Source organism: Gigantopelta aegis, unplaced genomic scaffold (assembly GCF_016097555.1).
Source record: "Gigantopelta aegis isolate Gae_Host unplaced genomic scaffold, Gae_host_genome ctg3789_pilon_pilon, whole genome shotgun sequence".
NCBI lineage: Eukaryota > Metazoa > Mollusca > Gastropoda > Neomphalida > Peltospiridae > Gigantopelta > Gigantopelta aegis.
Genome location: NW_024533513.1, coordinates 36,217 through 57,987, shown reverse-complemented (window position 1 = coordinate 57,987; position 21,771 = coordinate 36,217). Strand labels below are relative to the sequence as shown.

At 35.1% G+C, this 21,771-nt stretch overlaps 1 pseudogene; it reads left to right on the top strand.

Annotated features, from left to right (window-relative positions):
- The first annotated feature begins 927 nt into the window (after window positions 1–927).
- Window positions 928–20,285, top strand: LOC121392421 (annotated as a pseudogene).
- The last annotated feature ends 1,486 nt before the right edge of the window (window positions 20,286–21,771 follow it).

Sequence of the window (21,771 nt, the reverse complement as noted above, 5' to 3'; positions counted from 1 at the left end):
GAATAGGTGGAGAGACATCCTTTTTCTAGTAGCAGCATGATCACTATTTTGCAATAAGGCCTCTCTCCAGGCGCATTTGTCTTTCCAAGGCACCCACTTTCTGTCTTGTCGGTGACCTCTCTTTGAGAGGCTCTGTCAATTTGCTGGTATTCACTGAACAGTTCATCAGCCTTAAACTTCTAAATTGGTTTTGCTACTACTGTTATTAACAGCAGCTCTCCAATGACTCCTAAATAAAAAACACTGGTCATGGTAGTAGTCATTACCTTACATTTCTTGTATTCAATATCTCGTCAGCAATCCTCTCTAATCAGCATCCTAGTAATCCCCCATAGGTAGCTCATTAACTAACTCAAATGACTTTCTGCTAATGACTTAGGCTCATCCTACAATAACAGTACACACAATATTTGGTGCTTTGTGTTATTCAATCTTCAGTATCTATTTAGACTACTGCGGTTTCACTATTGTGTACACTATTAATGTTTTTCATTTGTGGACAAATATGAAGTACGATTACTTGGGGGTAAGGGATGGTTTGTTTCTGTGGTAACTATACTTACATTATGTACATGTACAACACTTTACATTATGTATATGTACAACACTTATTATATGGTATGTATTATTATTCACTACTATTATCATTATGGTTATTATATGTGTGTATGCCACTTAATTATTATTTCCTGTTCTTATTCATTTCCTGTTCCTGTACTGTATAATATGCATGTTTTTTAGATTAGATGAGATTCCCTTTTCATACTATCAATACTACTCGAGACTCTGCTCGGTTTTTGCGGTGATATTCTACTTTCTATTGTACTCGAGTTTGGTCTTTCTCATTCCTTCTATTCTAAGCTGGGCCATGGACACAACACTTGGCGATGAGGGTCACGAAAAACGCAGCATGGCCCTCATAGTAAAATGTCTCCTTTCAACACGAGTCAAGAACCATGGTCGACTTACAAGGAACATCTAGAACTTCTACTTTTACGGGCAAACAATATTACGACAGCTGAGCATAAGCGAGCAGTCTACTTACAGTATGTGGTTCAGGCGACATTCCAAAAACGTTAAGAGTCTTGTTCAGCCAGAACACGCTTGCTACTAAATCATACGACACCTTATGTAACTGTTCTTAAAACTATTTCAGTCCTGCTCCATCGTTACCGTCCAACGATACAAGTTTCATTCACGCAATCAAAACCCAGGAGGAGTCAGTAGCTTCATACGTTGCTGAACTCAAGTCTATTGTGAACATTGCAAGTTTGCAGCACCTACCAGTGGCACACTACTTGAAGAGATGCTTCGGGATCATCGGGTGTGTGGCATCAGGGATTCTAGAATCCAGAGACAAGATTACTACAAGAGAACTCTCTTACTTTCAAAACCGCATTCAAAACAGCGTAGCTATGGAAATAGCAGCATGAGATCAACGATAATTCAGTCAAGACCTCACAACCGACCATCATCATCATCCACTACAGGAACCAGTTCATTTGGTTCAGGAACATTACTAAACCCCAACATGTCATCGTTGTGGAGGACAACACCTAGCCCCTCAATGTAAATTCTTTAGATGCTATATGTCGTGCATGTGGAAAGAAACTGGTCACATAGCGAAAGTATGTAGAAAGCAGTGGCAAAAGCCATGGGCATACTAATCAGAAAGCAACATCCTCAAACAATGGACAAAAGTAAACCACGACAACCCATGCTCACGCCTTGAGGATTCCCCTTTGTATGGTTTCACAACCTCAACTCCTCCAGGACTCCCTCCAACCACAGAAGCCTACCCTCTGTTTACATTACCTGGGAAGGTCAAACCCAATCACCAGTCACTGTCATTGTCAACAAGTCTGAACTAAAAAATGGAAGTTGACACAGGGAGCATCTTCGGGTATCAATTGTAAGTGAACACCACTTATAATGAACTGTCCCTAGTACTAGGCCCCTCACTCCTCTAATGTTAATTTACTTACCATACACCGTGTGAAAAGCTCAAAAGTTTAGGATCACTCAATGTACAAGTCCCAGTATAACTCTCAATGTCTTACTCTACCCCTTATTAGTGGTACAGGGCACTGGTCCTAGTCTTTTAGGTCGCAACTGGCGGAGCGCATTAAATTCAAACTGGTCTGAATTCATCATCTCCATGCTCCTATTACTCTGAACTCGACAAAATGCTCAACAAACCACTATTTTATTTCAATAAAGAACTAGGGTTACTAGAAGAAACAACCGCCTCTATACTAATTGAGCCGCAATCACAACCTCGATACTTCAAAGCAAGTCCAGTACCTTACGCTCCTCAGAGATAAACCGAAAGCAGAATTGCAACGTTTACAAGCTTTAAAGGTCATTACTTCGGTAACATACTCAGCATGGGCAGCTCCCATCGTCCCAGTAGTCAAAGCAGATGGCTCCATCAGAATTTGGTGATTACAACAGTCACTATCAATCGAGTTCTCATATTGGGACACTTATCCACTACCTCATGTAGAAGACCTATTCTGCTCTATCAGGTGGCACTGTCTTCCTCTAAACTGGACCTTAGTCATGCATACCTCCAGTTACCTCTAGATGATGCTTCTAAACCTTATACAACCATCAGTACACACAGGGTCTTTTCCAATACGAATGTCTCCCTTTTGGGATCGCATCAGCTTCCATCCATTTTCTCAAGAACAATGGAATCACTTCTAAGTGGTCTCCCAAACGTATGTGTTTATATCGACGAGATTCTGGTATCAGGTACTACAGAAGAAGATCCATTTACACGATCTAGACTCAGTCCTAACCAGATTAGAATCAGCCGACTCACTCTTAAGAAATCCAAGTGCGCTTTCAGAGCATCATCCATGGATATTTGGGTCATGTTATCGAGCCCAAGGCCTACATCCAGCCACTTCTAAAATAAAAGCCATTAGTCAAGCCCCAGCTCCCTCAAACGCTACGATCTGAAATCATTCTTGGAAGGACTCTTAAACTACTATCACAAGTTTCTCCAAACCTCTCTACTACTTTAGCTCCGTTACATAAACTGTTACACAAAAACACGCCTTGGACATGGTCAGAAGAACAAGACCACTGCATTTAATTAAGCTAAATCACTCCTTCAGTTTTCATCCTTATTAGTACACTACGATCGTAACAAACCCATTATACTGTCATGTGACGCATCACCTTACAGTCTAGGCGCAGTCCTAAGTCACCAAGATGCCTGACGGAACCAGAAACCCGGACTTCATCATTCTCGCACTTTTAAACATAGCTGAAAAGAAGTATTCACAGCTAGAGAAAGGAAGCTCTCGCTATTGTATAGCTGTGCGAAAGTTACATCACTATCTCTATGGGACTACATTTCACTCTCTCTAACTTGATCATAAGCCACTACAATACTACTGGATGAATCACGTCAAATTCCAATTCTTGCATCATCCCGAATTCAGAGATGGGCACTTACACTTGCAGCATATTCCTACACTATTAGACACAAACCAGGTACTCAATTGGCCAATGCAGAGCTTTAAGTAGATTACCCCTACCGGTAACACTACCATACTAACCCATCCCAGGGCTGATATTATATATTGCTTAACCATTGGTCTGGAATCAGTTTATACAGGCTAATCACATCAAGACTTGGCATAGACAAAGATCACTACTTTCACGTATTCGACATTCAATTCAAACAGACTTCGGACATTATCCGATTCAGAGATGATCCTACTATTCGCCTGTACATCCAAACATCACTCTGAACTCAGTGTGATTGACGGATGCATTCTCTGGGGATCGAGAGTCGTCATTCCCTCTGAAGGTAGACAATATGTTCCTACAGCTCCTACATGACACTCACCTGTATTAATAAGATGAAATAGCCCTTGCACGTTCCTATGTCTGGTGGCCAGGTATTGACAAAAGATATTCAAGAAACTGTCAAAAAATGTTCTACATGTCAATTACATCGACCGGATCACCACAAGTTCCAATTCACCCTTGGGAATACCCTACCCGTGCTTGGCAAAAGAGTATACACAGATAATGCAGGTCCATTCAATGGTCATATGTTTCTAGTACTAATCCCGATCCTATGCCTATTCAAATGGCTCGAATTTCTCAAAGTGAACTCTACTTCCACAGATGTTATAATTGCTAAACTGAGACAATTTTCGCTATCATGTTTACCAGATCATTTAGTATCCGACAATTGTGCATCCTTCATTAGTCACGAATTCCAATCCTTCATGTCACGTATGGTATTAAACATACTACTTCATCACCTTTACCATCCTCGCACGAGTGGTTTAGCAGAACGAGCTATTCAAACGTTCAAATTGGCAATGAAAAAGCTCAAGGGGACCGATCGATTTAAACCTTTCACAATTTCTACTAACTTATCGTACTACACCGCCCTCTACGACAGGACTTTCTCCTGCTGAACTCCTACTTAATCACAAACCCCGTACTCTAATCTCGATTTACTACCAGCTGATGTGCATAAGAAAATGATACTAACTAAATGATAAATTGCAGGATACACAACTGGAAAGAAACAAGATATTTCAATGTTGATGATCATGTTTTTGCAAGGAAACTCAGGCACTGATAAATGGACCCCAGGAACTTTATTGCAATTACTGGTCCTTTGTCATATCTATGTTAAAGAAACAAGACGGTTCATTCTACGTCGACATGCACTTTGAAATCAATTACGTCCGTCGCCTATTGCTCAATTGACATCCTCCCGATTCACCACAGTGACGATTTTGAGGATTTTCCTTTAATGCCTGAAGCTCTACCAGCCACGCCATCCCTGCCCCACCTCCAGTCATACGTCGTTTCAACACGCCCTCACCGTCCAGTGGATCGTTTCGAACCAAACTATGTATTTCTCATCTTGCAGGGAGGAGTGTGGGAACTATACATTACATTATGTACATGTACAACACTTTACATTAGGTAATGTCACAACACTTATTATGATGGTATGTATTATTATTACTACTATATATCATTATATGTGTGTATGCACTTAATTATTATTCTGTTCTTTATTCATTTCCTGTTCCTGTACTGTATAATATGCATGTTTTAGATTAGATGAGATTCCCTTTTCATACTATCCAATACTACTCGAGACTCTGCTCGGTTTTGCGGTACTATTCCACTTTCTATTCTACTCGAGTTCGGTCAGTTTCTCAATTCTTCTATTCTAAGTTTGGGCCACGGACACAACAGTTTTTTCCTTATTGTTTTATCATAATATAGGTGCACACGTCTACTACTTATAGGAAACGTATGTAGCACACAAGGTCCACAACTGGAAGGTGTCCCAGTCTTGACATACAATTGTTGTTGTATGCTAGCAACACTTTGACACCTAATTTTCAACTTAGGTTGTAAACACATATAACTTTTCAAATGCAAGGCTAAGCATAAAAGCAAGCTCTCAGTTGAGGCAGTTCTTGGTCACCATGAGCGGCTCTAGACATAAGTTAGGAGTTGCAACCAGCCACCTCTTTAGTCCATTGTCAGGGGAGTGGCCTTTACATTATTCCTCTCAGAGAAACCCTAAGACCTTATTTGCCTAGTTTGACCATGAAGAATTTTAATTTAAATTCCTTTCATTTAAATTTTAAACACTCTTATTTACCAATCCACCTTTTGACCACGTCTATCAACAAAAATCTTAACGAATCCCTTTTATCTTTCACCCTCCTAAATTCATACTCCTAAATCTTTTTAATCAAGGTCATATAAAAGGTGTAGCTCGAGCAAATTTTTTGCTTTGGTTCTTCTTCTTCCTCAAAGAAACAGAATTGAAGAACGATACAACTTCGTCAAAGTAACAAATGTTTATCTGAAGCACTGCTATGACATGGGGATTGTGTCAAAATTATATGGACAAAAGAAATAGAATTGGCTTAATTGCTTCCGTTTACAATAGACGTACAATATACAACCAAAATCAAAACCCACAATCAAAAGCTGCATGGTACAATGAAAGTTCATCAAAGTCCTTTCATCTCTCAACCCTCTAACTTCGTACTCCTAAATCTTTTTGATAAAGTAATTAACGTCAAAAGGGTGTTTATGACGAGAGAGAGAGTTTACAAAGCAAAAGCTGCATGGTAAAATGCAGGTCATCTATTCATCAAAATCACTCACAACAATTTATAGCATATAGCATTGACAGTATACATTAATAAGTTGCTATGCTACTGTTGTGACAATAGTAGAAGTCAGTTACATACCTCCGCATGGACTAACACCAGCAGATTTAGGTCATTCCCTATGGCATGGAATTTACATCAAAATTATATTAAAATTAATTGGCTTTCCCATAATGGGGGAGTGTCTTAAAGGGGTTAGGCATAGATTGCGAACAAGAGGTGTGTGGCTAATAAAGGCAGAAAGCTCGAGCAAATTTTTTGCTTTGGTTTCTTCTTTCCTCAAAAAACAGAATTTGAAACAATACAACTTCCGTCAAAGTAATCGTCAATGTTGTTATCTGAAGCACTGTTATACATGGGGATTGTGTCAAAATTATATGACAAAAGAAATAGAAGTGGCTTAATTGCTTCCGTTTATAATAGACGTACAATATACCCGCAACCAAATCAGCGTCAGGAAACCCAACCCCAACCGGAAACATCATGCTGATGCTTGATTCTAAGAGACAGTTCATGGTAGTCACACTCCATGTTTTTATTAAAGTATTAAAAGCATAGAGTCATGATTTTGGTTGTATATTGTAGGTCTGTTATATACAGAAGCAACTAAGCCACACTCATTTATTTTCTCATATAATTTTGACACAAACTGCATGTCATATTTAACCTTTAATTAATTATTTATTTATGAGGATGTGTAAAATCACTGAATCATTATTTTCATAGGTGTAGGGCAAGAATGGCTGGTTAGACTTTGGAAACATATAGGGGGTCTAAGTAGCCACACTACTGTGCAAGCCAACCAATATTAATCCATGAAAAGCAAGATGTAAACTTTTAGATTAACTTACAAACAGACCTCACAAAGCATATGTTACATAACCAAAAAAAACAATATATGTGTATAAATAATTACTTGGCTTGCAAATTTTTTTCATGTGCTATCATTCATTTCAAGCCTGTTGCTTTCAGCTTCTAGTATAGGTTAATACAACAGGTTGAGTGAAATTAGGGATATATTAAGATTACACAAGTGTTGTGTTTCTCAAAGTGGTTAAAATTTCACAAGGCAGAGTTGAGTGAAATTTAACACTTTAAACAAACAACATAAGTGGTAATTTATTCTTGAAGCTTGGCACAAATGGGAGGCCATATTTGCTATTGAGCAATTCTTGGGTCATGTCCAATTATGATTCAATGACAGAAGAGCTATTCTTTTAGCTTAGAACTCCAATGAAAGCTAAAGCTCATATAAACACAGCATTAGGAAGTATATAGCATATTAACAGAACTTAATATTGAACTTTTGCCCCGATATACAAATCATTCAAGCAGCATTCACTTTCCAGGAAGAATAATGGAGGGAGTAGCTCTAACTTTCAACACCTTCAAAAGTACTAATCTATGATCCACTATCTCCTCAATACAGAAATGTTTTGAATAATAAATCTGATGCATATTCCATCTTCTTTAAATACTCACTAGTGGCAACCTCCATGTGTTTGTGCCTATAGTAACAGCCAATCATTTTGCAATTACACTACTTTTTCCACTGCTAGCAGTAAAAAAAAGTGTATTGAAATCTCATTGGTCAAGAACAGTGAAATTTAGGATTTATTGTATATATTACTATATGGTTATATTCCAATAATTAGAGATTCTGGTTTAATGGTCAACAGAAGGCCTTTAGTTTCTAGGTTCTAACTACTTTTTTTACCAAGTTTGAATGTCATAGCATATATAGAAACCTCAGAGCAAGGTATTTCCTCACTACCTTGCTGACAGTCACTCCATAAACTGATCAATTATTCATAACATCTGTGGGAGTAGCATTACAGAGGTATTTACAGTACTTCAAGCTATGAAAAGTTAGGTTTTGTTACTAAATCTGTCATGGTAACAAAACCCAACATTTAACAGGAGCCTCTCAGTAACTCACCATAATATGAATAAACATCATTTCTTAAATAAGCTTTAAGCAAGTCATCTGAAGTCAAACTGTTTGCCATAACTTAATTGTCCATAAAGTGGGAGTTGGCTAGCTAAATATTATCATCTTTCTTAAAGGGATATACTACAACTTAGTTTGGCTGTAAAAAGTTCATTTGAATTCAACATAGTACAAGAAAATTACATTATGTATTACACATAATTACATAGAGTATTACACAAGTATGGCAATACTCTATGCATAATTGCATCAGAGGAGTAATGTATATGCTACATAAGTCTTTTGTATGTACATACATACAAAGGTTAATAACCAGTTATTTAAGAGCCAGTCATTTCAGGGCAACATGCTATGCATATTACATATTAGAGACTCCATGTACATATAACATACTGAACAATCCTTTGAGTACAAGGAAAAACTTCCTTGTGCACTGAAACAACTAAAAGACAGCATACCTTTTCTGATCCTTTAAAAAATAATACTCGGAAAAGGTACTCCTGACGCTTGACACGTTATATTAGCGTCACACCAGTTGTCCAAATACGTTTTTACTAGCTGTAATGATGCAGTTGGTGTAACTAGCAAAATAACAGAATTATAATTATTAACATAATTATACTTAGTAATATTATTCTTTCAATGACTAATGACAAAATGTATCACCAAAAAAGAATAGTTGTCAAAATGTCTAATCTCATGCCCTAAAAATAACAAATCTATTTAAAATATATAACAGGTACATGTCATGAAAGGGTAAAGCAAACATTAAAACAGACAACACTAAGAGTGCTCCCTAATATAATACACTAAATTATGAACATAGGGAAAAGGCAGGGATCAGAAAAACAACTAGCAAATTCAGTGGTAAGAGGTGGGAAAGAATAAGTGTCACTGGTTAACAACTTCTAACAATTAGAGGTTAAATATACTGTGACTAGTTTTCTTTTCATATTAAATCCTCCACTAATGATCATATATGGTATCAGATGACTTCACCAGTATACATCAGAGGAATTATAAAACAAAGACTTACTCCAATATGATCTAACAAGATATAATTATAAACAATTGGTCTTAAGATTTACCATATACCAGGAAACTTTCAAGGAGACTATTTTTCACAAAATTTGCAAATGTAAAGCCATTCATAAAAATAAATTTGCCAATTCTCGGTAATATATTGGACTGGTATGTAATAGCAATATAATTAACGAAGAGTAAAATTTGCAAATGTCCAAAAAATACTTTGTAAGAAAAATTTTTCTCCTCTCAGTATTTAAAGGTACCATAAAGGACTGGATTCAAGAGGATGCTATGGAACTGCTCAAAAACATTTTCCTTAAGTTATAGAGCTCAGAAGTTTCAAACAGTCACACCCAAATTCAAAGTACTCACAGTAAAAGACAAGTAATGCTATTTATTGTTTACATGTACATCAGCAGTTTATTTTATGTAAGTTAATGTCATTCATTGTTCTTGAAAGTAGCCCACAATATAAAATTGCGGAAGTGAACACATTAATAATTATACATAACACACATAGTCCTATAACTATTTTATGACAGCTGTCACAAACAGCATGCCATGAAGAAAAAAAAATAAAACAGAAAAAAGTTTTTAAATTTAACAATACAAGAAATGTTCTATCCGTTACTAGATTAACTGTTGTCAAGAAAAAAAACTATTTTAACAGCACTTACCACAAAAATCTGATAGTAGTAGTTTTATCAAACTAGTTCCTCTCAAAGTAGGTGGTCCATAACAATTAGGAGAACTTAGCCTGTTATTTACTAGAAACTCATATAGCCACATTGCTTCACAATCACATTCTATACGATTCTCAAGAAAATACTAAATACAATACAAAAGAATGTGTATCATACAATAACAAATAAAAGTCAAGAAAATGAGAACAAAAATATATAAGTAGTATATTAATTACAATTTAGACAGTCAACTGAAATAACTTACAGAGTGCGAACAGAATTCAATCCACAAACCAGCTGATTCTGGCACTGTTGTTAAATGATTAACAGCTAAATTCCTAAAAAAGAAAAATATATTACTATTTAGATCCGCACATCATCATATGTAAAAACCTGATAGTGATAGCAATAGAATTTATCCCTAAATAATGTTACATAATAATACAGTTTGTTACCCACTTGCGATGAATCATTGTTATAATTGGAACAGCTGAAAAGATACAACAAGTAAATTAAAGAGGAGTCATTGAATATGCTATTTGTTCAATGTGTCACCTACTCTATTCATAATGAAGATTGTATCATACTAAATCCAATGGCCAAACAGTCAAAATTCTGTATGCATGTAAAATGCATGATAATCATCAAGAGCCATCAAAGAGACCATGTAACACGGTGTTAATGAAAATGGTGAAATGTAAAGGGTCTGAGTCTTTAGTTTTATTTAAATATTTCTTATTTTCCTATACAATTAGCAATTATAGTAAATTGCATCAAGATTTGGTTTTAAGGTTTATGTGAAAATGTCTATGGTGATATGTATGATGGTTCTGTTCGGAAGCTTTTTTTGTTTAATTTCCATACAATCATACTGTTTTCCACTCAATGAAGAGCTAAAAAAACCATGTATCACAATGAATTGCCAGTTTTACCTCTCAAGGCACATGTGTTACTGTTCAAATTGCTAATGAGTGTGTAACATATGATATACTTGTCTTTAGGGATGTGGTGTGGTTTTTTAGAACCTAATGCCAGATTGAGATGTAACAATGTTACAAATAGTTCTTAGTTAGCTCTAATTCTTCATTTAACTTTCGGATTTATAGCACTACTTGGATTATAAGAACAGTTGAACAGAGCAGCATCACTTAAACTGTCAAGAACTAAAATCAGAAGTAACAAACGGTTTACATCCAGCAGAATTAAAGTTGGGCATTCAATATAGCACTGCCTGAACTTTCCTACTTTGAATCCGATCCATTTTGACCCAATCCATTTTGTTGCAAAGGAAAGTGCTACCATATGCTGAGCATGGGTAATGTTGGTGGTAGACGTTCAATTTTGTAGATGAGAATAAACAAACAAAATTGGGAAAATAAATCCTTCATGACAATCTTTTAACAACTTTTTCAACAAAACTCATTAATTCTAAAGTTAATTTTAAAAATGGCTTCCTAGATACATGAAAGTTGGTAACGCTTACATTGCTTAATGTTGAAAATTTTCTTTTTTTACAAAAACAAACACCACAAAGGGTCTTACCGATAGAAGAATGTGACTTTTAAGTATAAATGTTGTCGCAATGCTAAACAAAAACATTGACTCTCAAGTATACTATGGCTATACATACAATAGCAAAGATTTGCTTTATAAAATCTTGGCTTCTGGCTTCTAATTACTGTCAAAGTTAGAACCACTATAGGTAACCCTTATTACTAAGGTTGAATGTTGTAGCATATACAGAAAGCTCACAGCAAGGTCTTTCCTCACTAATTTGCTGAACGGCACCATTACTGTCTGCAAACAGATCAATAATTTAAAATATGTGTGGGCATAGCAGTATGAATATGACACTGTCAGAGAGATATTATACTGTGCTATAAGCTATAATAAGTTAAAATCTGTCATAGCAACAAAGTCTAAGATATAAACAAAAAGAGTATAAGTAACTTAGCATGACACAAATTCACATCAATTATTCAAAAAAGGTTAAAGTATTTAAATTCCATGCTTTGAAATGAACCAGCACAACTACTTGTTCATCAGGAAAATAATGGTTACACTATTAGAATAAACAATTTGGGCAAAAATTGTTGCACCCATTGTTCATTTTTCTCTGAGGCTCCATTCAAATGACAACGTTTTTGGTCCAAATCAGTTTCATTTCGTATCTGTTTACTGCTTGCGTGTACACAGAAACAAACGAAAACGCAAACGGCAATGATGCAAAAAATGAATTGTTTTCAAAACACTGTGTTTCTCATTTATGTGTGAACATCGAAAAACGTAATATCATGTGACGTCACTCAATATGGAGGCAATACAAAGAGTGATGGCTGTCTTGGCTTTATTCAATCTATTGTCAACCTTGATTTCTCTCCACAAACTAAACTGCTTTATTGATGTACATCTACTTATTATCAGACAAAGAAGGAAATATGCCAGTTACACTTTCGGGAAGAAATCCTGGGAAAGTCTGAAGAGGAGTCCCAAGAAGTTGTTGGATTAGGCCTAGAAGGACTCAGGTATGGTGGGACAACTTTGTAAATGATGTCATAGTTAGCCAAGAATGAAGGGAGAACTTCCGAATGGGTAAAGAAAACTTTTTGAAACTTTGCAATGAATTATGTCCATACATACAGAAGTCAACCAATATGAGATCATCCTTTCAGTTGAGAAACAAGTAGCTGTAACACGATACTACTTATCCAATGAGGGAAGACTCCACAAGTCAGCAAATGCTTTTTGGCAATCGCTCGATTCAACTGTTTACATCATAATTAGAAGTGTGTCCTATGCATTGACTGTATTTCAGAGTATAACATCATAACGTCAAACTGACTCCCTAAACTTATTCATATTGCCTTAAGCTTTGAAGTCAATATTTTTTTTGCTACTGCTCCTTTGTATGAGGATAATCTTTCAAACAGTTGTCTCTAGCCTCCTCTAATGTTACTGTAACTCTTGGCGCAATAAGCAAGGATATCGTCATACTTAGTTTTGACTGACTCCCAATCCGCATTTTCTGATATCTTCTTTACCTTGTAGTTGTGAGTAACATTCAATATGAGTTCAGCCTCATCACAGTCCATTTATAGTCCTCTTTCTTTTGACAGTAGATTAACCTGCTTTCTTCAAACCACTCCCTTTTACACATGCTTCATCACGTGATTACTATGAATTATTAGCTAGTTAATTTTTATTAGCTACGTTTCTGTTTCTGTGTGAAGGCATGGAAAACGTAACACTGGTTTGTGAGTTTATTATATCGTTTGTTGGAGCCATTGTCATGTGTAAACGGAGCCTGAGACTCTCTCCTAGAAGCCATACATCGTTTATTACCAAATATTTGACAGATTACAGGGATTAATATAAGTAGTTATTATAACTTACAAGTAAGCGAGAGAGGTAAGGTTGCAGAATACTTCATTGCCCAAAAAAAAGATCTCATTATTAGAAGTGATCTTATGAAAAATAAATAGTTAATTATTACAACAATAACTATATCTACTCCACAAATTCGTAAGATTAGATAAGTTCCTGAAAGCTCCATCGGGTATACTAATTAGTCGATTATAGCTCAAATCACTATTAAAAAGAGAAGAAAACAGTCAGCAATTCAAATAACTGAAATAACAGACATTGACAAGGGGGTATGAAAATTTGAGGGTTATATTTTGCTAACTAATAGCCAACTAATGTTGTGTCATTATTCTAAAGCCCTCAAGAATTACTAGAGAACAACAAATAGTCAGGGATATCAAACTTTAAATTCATGTGTTTCCTGTTTGACATGGGTAATAGTTTTTATTGATTTTCATTAACATAGAGACCCTAGTGAAAATAGCAAAAATAAATCTTTCACAAAAATTTGTTCCCAAGCAATGAATACATATATTATCACAATATTAGTTAACATAAACATAAACTGACAGTAAAAAGGACTAGGGAGCACCAACTAACTTTAAAATGGAGACCAAGACTTAAAAAAACATGTTTAGATTAGACTTTATAGTGCTTGTCAATTATAAAAATAAGGGTGTGAAACAATCACCAATTGAGAACGTACTTTGTTGTCAATATGTTATCAATACCTGAGACAAAACTACGACTATGAACATCTTACCAGGCATCAAGATTTACAAAAATTTTGTTATTTGATATCTTTGCTAATGCATTAACGGCCTGATGCATACTATATTTGATAATTATAGAGAATGCTTTTTCATGGTAGGTGTGGTCTCAAGGCATTTGTCAACATGCATTTTCTTTTCTTGTTTTCAAACTAAAGACTCATTAAGGGCAGTATCTGAACAGGTATCAAACAGCAGTAGAATGGAAATGTTTTGCCAACATTAGACAAAAAATCAGATGAGTCTCGTTTTACTGGTGCATTCATGGAAATTAAAGTACTCAAAGCTGGTCTCATAGCTCATCATAGTTTCACCTCATGCTTTATCAACCACTCAAACATGAGCTCTTGTGCTTTACTTTCGGTAATGCACTTACACAGTACTACTCTATTACATATTCACTGTAGTTATCACTCTAACAGATATAACATATCATTACATAAACTTCCTCTAACACTTACTGCACATAGTCTGGTGTGAGGTATTCTCCTGACTGTATTTCTATATAACATCATTACATAGACTACTCTATTCTTACACTATAAGACACAACCGCCAAACCTTAGTACATCAGCTTTACATATTGTCAAAGTAATATCAATCCGCCTTCACTATACCTATTCACTAAGTGCACATGTATATGGCATACAATTACATAATTAGCATACTCTGTAATTGATAGGAAATTAAAAGCAGATCACACAAAAGGTGAATTTTATAACAGCTATCAAAACACAACTGACTACCAGCAACACTGACAAGATTCTATAAAGAACAATCAATTTTTAAAACAGCAAGTCAAATACCTCATCCAAGATGAGAAAGAGAGTAACTAGCATTGTCTTCTCATTCTCTTACAACATGACCTGGAGTAAACATCAGCTACTAACAGCAGTAAGTACATGTTTTGTATATCACAGCTAATCATTATTATACTCATAATTAATATTATCATAAATGAGGTGCTAACAATCAAGTCATAAAATAGTGCTACTACTAATACTAATAACTGGGACTGTGGTAAGTCACCCATATCTTCAAATATTAAGAGGTCATGATGGTACTCATGGAAGAGATGGAAGAGAGATGGTAGAGCTGGTAATAGCATGGGACAACAGGTCTCCCTGGAAATAGAGGACCTCAAGGACTCAAAGGAGATGCAGGTTCCTATAGGACCAAGTGGGACCTAGCTGGATGAGGAGTAGTCTATACAAGATGGGGTCAAACTATTTGTCATCAAGATTAAGGGACTCGGTTATTATACAGTGGGCGTACGGCTGGTACTCACTATACCCAGTCTGGTGGAGGAGCTTGGAGGCAGCTAAATATATGTCTGCCTGATAATCCTGAATTATTACCTACTTGAGTGCAGGGCACATAAACAATAGAGCTTATCTTTATGGAACAGAAATATGATAGCCCAATTGGTCATTGAGGGTCTTCATGATCATAAGTACCCTGGGAATATGCTATGCTAGTAATAGCAGTGTCGTTTTTGATGTTTTTTTGATGATAAATGCTAGGTGACTGTCTGCTAATTGGATTCATGGGAATATCAAGGTTATGTAATGGCTGCATAGCACAGTTAGAAGCAGAACTCTTTATGTTTGAGTGTGTATAAGAATGTAAAGCTATCCGGGAGGAGCTAAAAACACAGATGGTGCTCTCTGCTATCATGTTGAAATAAAAATGTGTTGGACTACTCTGTCCTCATATGATGAACAAAGAGAGTTAGCATGTGTTGTTGTACTAAATAAAAAATATTGTGCGATTTCATTTTTGGCTATTGATCTAGGGAGGCACAGAACCATTTACTTATATGTATATATCACTAATTGTGTCTCATCCCTCTTTTCACGAAATTGGGCCCATTCATTTATTAAAACAAGATGTAAAGATATTTAATAACATATACTTAGTAATATATTCGTTTATTCTCTCATAATCATAAAGTTGAAAGTATGTTTGAGGGGTACAATATACCTATACAATTGTTTATCCTATTCGTCTACTCCCATTTGACCATATTTTTCCATTCCTACCACAACAATCATATATGACAATGCAGTTGTACTACCACAGATAATTACATTGTTCAATAAAGTAAGATACGCATTGACTCCACAAACATTATATAAATAGAATAACAATGAAAAAACACTCCCTCCATAAAATATGCATAATCAATAGAAAAACATTGTGAATTCTGTCAGGGAAAATAATATTGGCAATAGAAAGGACTGTCTAAACTATAGCAGGGTAAAATATGTGCTGAGTCCTTAATCATGAATAAAGGCCATGTGTAAAAAAAATTGGTTTTTTTGCCAACAACCCTGTAAGAGGTATCTAATGAAAATGCTATGTATAAGTACTCCTCTAAAATTACTAGACCACTACATGTACCTCTTCATGGTAAGGAGTATTATGTACAAACATGGTTACTATTAGTTATCAGTCTGACTGAGGTATCTAACAGACATATCATCACTTGAAACTAACTCCCTAAACTCACATGTACAACTAATATGTATGTCTCTAGCTTGTGTGAGGGATATCAGAAAAAACAGGTTGATTATAATTTACAGTTGGGACTAGTCTACTGACAAAACCATTATGTAAATATCCCAGTAAACTTACTCTACATTGTCTGTGTGAGGGATTATCAAAAACATGGTTTACTATAATTCATCTGATATCACAGAAGATTACATATAAAATTCTCCAATAAAATACACTAACATTTGACCAACCAAACATACTATATGTTGGACTTTTAATTCGCTATGGTCAAAGCAATATAAAGTTGCAGTCACTATTCTTAGTAGTAATATGACCTATATGTCTCTGGCATACAATTATATAGTCAGCCATACTAACATTTGATAGAATTATAGTAGTAGGATAACAAAAAGGTGAAATCCGTAAAAAGCTGTCAAAAGAACCTAACTTGCTGTGGAAAAAACTACACACAAATATAAAGGACCTCGACTTCTAAAAAGCAAGTCAAAAATCTCCCAGAGTGAGTAACTAACGTATTAGGGCTCTTCTCATATTCTGTACTCAGTGACCTGATAACATCAGCTACTAACAACATTAAGTACATTGTATGTCACAGCTAATCATTATCATACACATACTTATTACGATCATAAAGTAGTTGCTAAACAATCAAGTCATAAACGTAGTGTGATTTCTACACACTGCTAACTGTGACTTGTGTAAATCACAATATACTTCAAATATTAAGAGGGTCGTGATGGTACTCTGGCAGGAGCTAGTAGAGATGGAAAACGTGGTCTCTATGGAAATAGTAGGACCTCAAGGACTACAAAGGAGACGTGGGTACTATAGGACCAATGGGACCTATAGTTGGAGGAGTAGTTATTACAAGATGGGGTCAAACTATTTGTCTCAAGATAAAGGGACAGTAGTTATTACAGTGGGCATATGCTGGTACTCACTATACTCAGTCTGGTGGAGAAGCGAACTATATATGTCTGCTGATAATCCTGAATATTTGCTACTGAGGCAGGGGCACTAACAATTGAGCTTATCTTTATGGAACAGAATAGATAGCCCAATGGTTCCACCGAGTGGTCTTCACAACATAACATACCAGACATACACTTGTTGTTATTCAAGTTGTATGTCAATATTTAGTTCACTGTGTGTAACTTTTGAATAAACATTTGACCTTTAAATTCGCACATTAAGTATTAGTGTTCAGGTGAATTAAAACTATTTTAATGGTATATCAATTGAATGGTAAAATTAATAACCAAAATCCTAATTCTGTTGAAATATATTGTTCATCAAAATGGTGACAAATAATTGATATAAACCATACTAAAAGTTCTATATGGACCTCAAGTCAACTTTATACATGCAAAATGTGCAATGAATGCTGTAAGTGATCAAGTGACTCCAAGATGCAAGGAAGGAGTAAATATGAGGTGAATTAGAGTAGAAATTGATCCTTTAACAAAAGAAGGTTACAAAAAATAACCTTTAAGCTGACAATTCAAGGTGTCCTTAACAAATGTAATAAATAGTACAAAATGATTTAAGAAAACACCAATAAAAAAGAAAGTTTCAACTTTAAATCACAATGTACAAATAGAAAATTTTCAGAAACAAACCCAGTCTGGGTGGATGAGGTAACTATCTCAGTCTGCCTGATAATCCTGAATATTTAGCTACTCAATGAGTAAACATAACAGGGGAGTTTATGTAACAAATGAGGTCCCATTGCTTCAATGAATGGTCTTCATGATTCTAATATACCCTATGCAATATGCTATGTTAGTATTACAGTATTGATAATACCAGTTTGAGTTGACTTGTTCATACTAATTTGGAACAATGGAATATCAAGGTTATCGAAAAGCTAAACTATCAAAGTCATAAAGATAGTTCATGTTTGAATATGTTCACATGAATGCTAAATAGGGCTTTATACTATAACATTAAAACAAAATGTGTTGGACTATTCTGTGCCTTCTTTTGAGAGGATAAGCATATACAGTGCATGCTACATAACAGAATAGTGGCAATTTTGTTTCATGGCTAAGCTTTAAGAGTATATAATGTATAGCTCATTCTCTAGTACCTATGACTGAATAAACTTGGATTAAATAGCTCAAAATCTTTGTGAAAAAATCCAATTACTATTTGTTGCTTCGCTTTCAAGGTTATTCCCCAATAACAAGTCGTTTACAAATAAATATTGTGTATAAAGAGTAGGTTGCCAAGAACACTTTAAAAATTAAGTGATCACACCATTGAGCCCACCAGGGGCTTCATCATCCAAAGATAACCTTCCAAAATGGAGATCTGAATGTCACATATACATATGCAAAACATCAGTCCTCTAACAAAAAGCAATAACAGTGTACTCTAAAGCCATTACCAAAGGACTTTGTGTTTTGTGTCAAAACAACTAGAGAACACATTACACTACTAATCGTTATCTAGTTAACAATAATTCACTAAAATGTTGCTACTAGTCTCCTGAATACATATACAGTATATGCATCAATCAATTGCTCAGAAACTATCAATATTGAGTTGTAAATTAGAGAAACAATTACTACAACATTCAAGTAAATATGCTAAACTTTAATATAAACTTCCCATTAAGAAAACCACTGCTGAATTGTTTGCCAATGTAAAAACTAAATTGACATTTCATAACAATGTCTACACTTTGAACTTGTCTGTACACGTAATTCACAAAAAATTGACCTCTTAAAGGAAACGGGTCACAAAAATTGATATAACTATTGTGTGTGTTAATTCGATTAAAAAGTCCTTATCAAAGCTATTTAGCATATTGGTTGCCATCAAAAAAGTATAAAAAGCCAAGAAACAGACAGTAAAGAACATAGCTACAAGAGTTAAACTACAATGAATAAATGGATGATTTCTATTTTACTCTTTCTGTATTTCATTGTGAGCTGTATAACAGCAAACTGATGACAACAGTAAGTCTTTTACTCAATAACAACTACTCATCAATGTACTTTATATTCCTGTAGATGCTAATAATCCTCTAATAAAAACACAGTGCTACTACTAATACCACTAAACTGTGACTGTGGTAAGTCACAATATCTTCAAATATTAAGAGGTCGTGATGGTACTCCTGGAAGAGATGGAAGAGATGGTAGAGATGGTGAAGATGGAAAAAGTGGTCTCCCTGGAAATAGAGGACCTCAAGGACTCAAAGGAGATGCAGGTCCTACAGGACCAATGGGACCTATAGCTGCAGGAGTAGTCTATACAAGATGGGGTCAAACTATTTGTCCTCAAGATAAAGGGACTCATTTTATATACAGTGGGCGTACTGCTGGTACTCACTATACCCAGTCTGGTGGAGGAGCTAACTATCTCTGTCTACCTGATAATCCTGAATATTTAGCTACTGAGGCAGGGTCAAACAATTGGCGAGCTTATCTTTATGGAACAGAATATGAGGGTCCTGTCGGTTCAATGAATGGTCTTCATAATCATAACGTACCTGTGCAATATGTTATGCTAGTAATAGAGTATCATTATTGATGATACCAGCTAGGTTGACTTGTCCTACTATTGGACAATGGAATATCAAGGTTATCTGATGGCTGACTACCACAGTCATAAACGGAAACTCCATGTTTGAATGTGTCGATAAGGATGCACAAACTGTTCCTGGAGGAGCTAAGGACACAAATGGTGCTTTATTCTACAACTTGAAACAAAATGTGTTGGACTACTCTGTCCTCCTTATGATGAACAAAGAGAGTTAGCATGTGTTGTGTGTACTAAATAAAAGTTAATTGTATGATTAATTTTTGGTTATTGCTCTAGGAGCACTTGACATTTTGTTTAATGTGTGTATTATATCATGAGTATATTATCAAATGATCGTGTATCTTCCGTTGTATGTCAATATTTAGTTCACTGTGTGTTAACATTTGAATAAAATATTTGACCTCTTACATTCACACTATTAAGTACTTAGTGTTTCAGGTGAATTAAAACTACTTCATGGTAAATGCAGGATCGATTATGTCAAAGTCAATGATCAATCATTCAAAATAGTGCCAATCAACATAATCCTACTTCAAAGCTCTATCATGAGCTTTGAAGTAGGATTTTATGTATATATTATTAGTTATGTATGCTATAAAAATAAAGTTAAGTATATCTCTCACACTTTCTACATAAATCATATATAAGGAAGCTATAGCTTCAAAAGAACAAATCTAGAAGAGACTACAAAGAGCACTTTATAAAAATTATAAAAATAAAACAACAGTGACCTGTATAAATAAATAAATAATAAAACTAAAGAAAATTATTGTGTAATTATATAATTTGAGTTCAATTAGTTTAATTATCATTTATAACGTAGCTTCATCGAAACAAATAGATAAATATTAATAGCAAAATAGCTTTGAAGTTTAAAACATGTGTTACAAAAATTATACTTCAAGCAAAGCTGTTCAACCTGTTGTTATTAATAATATAAAAGAACTCACATTAACATACCACTGGATCAAGGACACATCTTTGATAGACTATGGAGGGCTTCACTAAATCTATCAGTGAATCATCCCAACATTAGAATAAAGTACACTCAATATGGTACAGTGGCTATGTATATGATGTATATTAGTTAAGCCAAACAACAATGATCTGATCATAGGGGATGTTTACATAAAAGAAAACTTCCCTACCTGCTACTATTGAAATTTACCAGACAGCTTTAAAAACAAAGATATAACCAAATGTTGACTAATCTTGAAATACTCTTGAGACTATTACATGATGTATTATCCACACACAGTAAAATTAATAACTTCAGGCCCTTTATTAAAAACAGTGCTAGCTATAAAAAGTGGCTTTGAAATCCAAAGAAGAGACTATCCATTTCACAAAGATAAATATGAAAATCACACCACTTTTCTTCTTCATTCCAAACTTTTGATCTATGTGTCAGCAGCTACTAACAACAATAATTACAATTATATATCACAACTAATCATTATGTACTCCAGTAGATGTTAACAATCCACTAACAAAAATGTAGTACTAACACTATACTATTACTGTGACTGTGGCAATTCACAAATTCTTCAAATATTAAGAGGTTTGTGATGGTACTCCTGAAAGAGATGGTAAAAATGGACAACATGGTCTCCCCAGAAATACAGGACCACAAGGTTTAAAGGAGACATGGGCCTACAAGACCAATCAGACCTACAGCTGGAGAAGCAGTCTATACAAAATGGGATAGAACTGTCTTTTCCACA